The sequence below is a fragment of the Spermophilus citellus genome (genome assembly GCF_964194105.1).
Source record: "Spermophilus citellus genome assembly, chromosome: 10".
NCBI lineage: Eukaryota > Metazoa > Chordata > Mammalia > Rodentia > Sciuridae > Spermophilus > Spermophilus citellus.
The window spans coordinates 90,831,386-90,834,569 of NC_138197.1; positions in this window are offsets into that span (position 1 = coordinate 90,831,386).

A 3,184-nucleotide genomic window follows, 5' to 3' on the forward strand; every position below is an offset into this window, starting at 1 on the left:
CCACCATTTGACCCAGTTATCCCACTCCTCAGTCTATACACAAAGGACTTAAAATCAGCATACTATAGTGACATAGTCACACTAATGTTGAATTCACAATAGCTAAACTGTGGAACCAACCTAATGCCCACAAATAGATGAAAGGATTAAGAAAATGTGGTATATAAACACAATGGAATATTACTCAGCATTAAAAGAGAATAAAATTATGGCATTTGCAGATAAATGGATGAGTTGGAGAATATTATGCTAGGTGAAGTAAGCCAATTCCAAAAAACTAAAGGCCTAATGTTTTCTCTGATTAGTGGATGTTAACCCATAATGGGGGAGGTAGAATGGAGGAACTTTGGATTGGGCAAAGGGGAGGATGAGGAGAGGTGATGGGGGTAGGAGAGATGGAGTAATGAGATGGACATCATTACCCCAGGTACATGTATGACAGCACAAGTGGTGCATCTCTACACTGTGTACAACCAGAGAATTGAAATGTTGTACTCCATTTGTGTACGATGAATTGAAATGCATTTTGCTGTCATGTACAACTAAGTAAAACAAATAAAAATATAATAAAGTGAAAAAATATAAAAATAATTATGATAGAGTCCCAAATACTAAGGCATGGCCTTACTTCATATGTAGTAAATAGAATTTCAATGCCACACATAGTGGACACTGGTTGCCTAATAATAAATTAAAAACAAAATAAATTAAATTAAATGGAACTTCAAAACTGTGTAGATATACCACAGTTTCTTGATTCATTCATCTATTCCTTCCCCTTTTTAAAACTTAAAACTGTGTTTGTAATCTTTCTTGTCACATAATGAAAGAATTCTTCTAACATATTTGTAAATAATTTTTATCCTTATTAAATAATACTAAAATAAATTCACTTTAATTTTAATTTCTCACCCAAAAAATTAAAAAGTAAAGTTTACAGCTTTGAGTGTAGTTAAGTTGCCTATGGAAGCCTTATGGTAACTATAAAGATAAAACCTGTGATAAATAGGAAAAAAAGATTTTAAAAATGTAATCAAAGAATACCACTATTTTTAAAAATCATGGGCTTCCGTGAGATGGCGGACCAGAGGAAGGCAGCATTCTGTGTTTCTCTGTGATCCAGATCTCACCTAGTCAGAGTACTGCAGCTCTGAGAGTGTTGGAGGGCCCCTATACAGCTGCTCTCTGGAGAAATCACCAACGCTCTAACCCTGTGCAGGGCTCCTGGGCCTCAGTGTTCCAGTAGGACCCTGGCATTTAAGCAGGACCCAAAGCCCGAAGTTCCAGTTCATGCAAGACTCAACCAGCGCCTTAGCCCAATCACCTATTAACAAATCTGCAGACCGCCAAGACTTCGCTCTGCTCCCACGCATGTCACTCAGCTGCTACCTACCCACAGCATAACGCTATCGCCTGGCTCCCCCAACCTCACCAGACACCCCAGCGCTAAAAGCAGACCACCGCCATTTTGGCTCAACATTCTCTCCATATTAGTTAGGGGCAGTTCCCAGATTGGATCTCCAGGGCCAGTGGATTTTCACAGAAATCACCAGGGCTGTGACCACCAGTGAAGAAATCAGAGCCTCTGGGCTCTAGCAAGTCTCCAGACTCCAGACCCAAAGCCCGCAGTTCTAGCTCACGCATGGCTTACAAGCAGCTTAGCAGAAACACCTATCAGCACATCTAAAGAGCTCCAGACTGCACACCGCTCCCATACAGCTTACTCAGCTGCTACCTACCCACAGCACAAGGCCATCACCCAGCTCCCCCCATATCACCAGACACCCAGGTGCTAGAAACAGATCAACTCCATCTTGGAAAAACCTTCCTCGCCATTTTGTGGTGGGCGTGGCTATCAGATCAGATCGCCATTTGAGCAGGTACCTGATTTCCAAATCTACCCCCTCCCCAGTGGCATTAACTTGGCACAGTGGCCACCCAACACAAGATCAACTCTCAGTTGGACAGGAGTGCAGTGCCAACAGGGTGCCACCCAGCTGGTATGACCCTGGAGGTGAGAGGTCCCACAGTTGGGACCTGATAAATAAGAGAGGGGAGGGGACTAAAGTCTGGAGCATAACAGACAGATCAAGATTCAAGAAATCTCCAGGCAAGAGAGAGATGATACTGGGGCCTAAAATCAGACAAGTGGTCACAAAAAAAGACCCGTGAGGCGCAATTTCCCTGCTGGGACTGGTGGGCAACACTCCCACTTCCAGATGTTCCACACCAGGTCCAGGCTTCACACCCTGGTTACCTACACCATCCTGAGGGCAGAGACACCTACTGGATGAGACAACCCCACCTACTGGATGAGAAGAGAAAGAAATGGATCTCTAAGAGTATTTTTTTTTTTCTCTTCTTCTTTCTCTTCTCCCCTTCTATCCTCTGGCCCTCACATCCCCAACATATGTAAAACCAAGAACTTGCATGAAATAGGACTTTGAGGACTGAGTCACCTGAATAATAAAATATAGAGGAATTGCATAAGCCCTTTTTTTCTTTTTTTTTTCCATTTTTTCTTCTTATTATTTCTTTTTTCTTTTTTTCTTTCTTTTTATTCTTTTTTCTTTCTTTCCTTTTTTTCTTTCTTCTTCCTTCATCCTCCAAATTATACTATTTTAACATCCTGTATTTTTCTAAAAACATGTGTGTTTGTTTTATGTACTCTACTGTCTTCCCACATAATTGTCTACCCCCAAATTACCTCCTATCTGTTCTCCTGCTACTAACCCTCTTCGCTAGATTTCTCCTTCATATTTCCTAAGCTTTATTAACTCTATACCCTCACATCTTCTCCCCTCAACATATCATCCTACGCCTGACCCCCAGTTCATTGTCCACTGCCAGAAACTGTAAACCTTTTTATGAAACTACTGATTATATTTTAAATAATAATTGAATCCAACACTTCTGGACATTGAGACTAAACTGTAAATGTCTTAATAACAACAATTTGTTCATAGGTGATGTATTGTTGATATTGGGATCTGTTAACATTGTCCTTCCCCACAAAGGAGAGATTTTGGACTCCTACAAGAGCACTACAAGTCTATAAGGTAACAATAATAATAACACACCAGATCCACAGAACTGGAAAGGAAGACACAAAAGCAACATGAAAAGACAAGGGAAGAAAGTACCACAAACAAATCAAGACAACACATCATTAGAAGAATTGGCA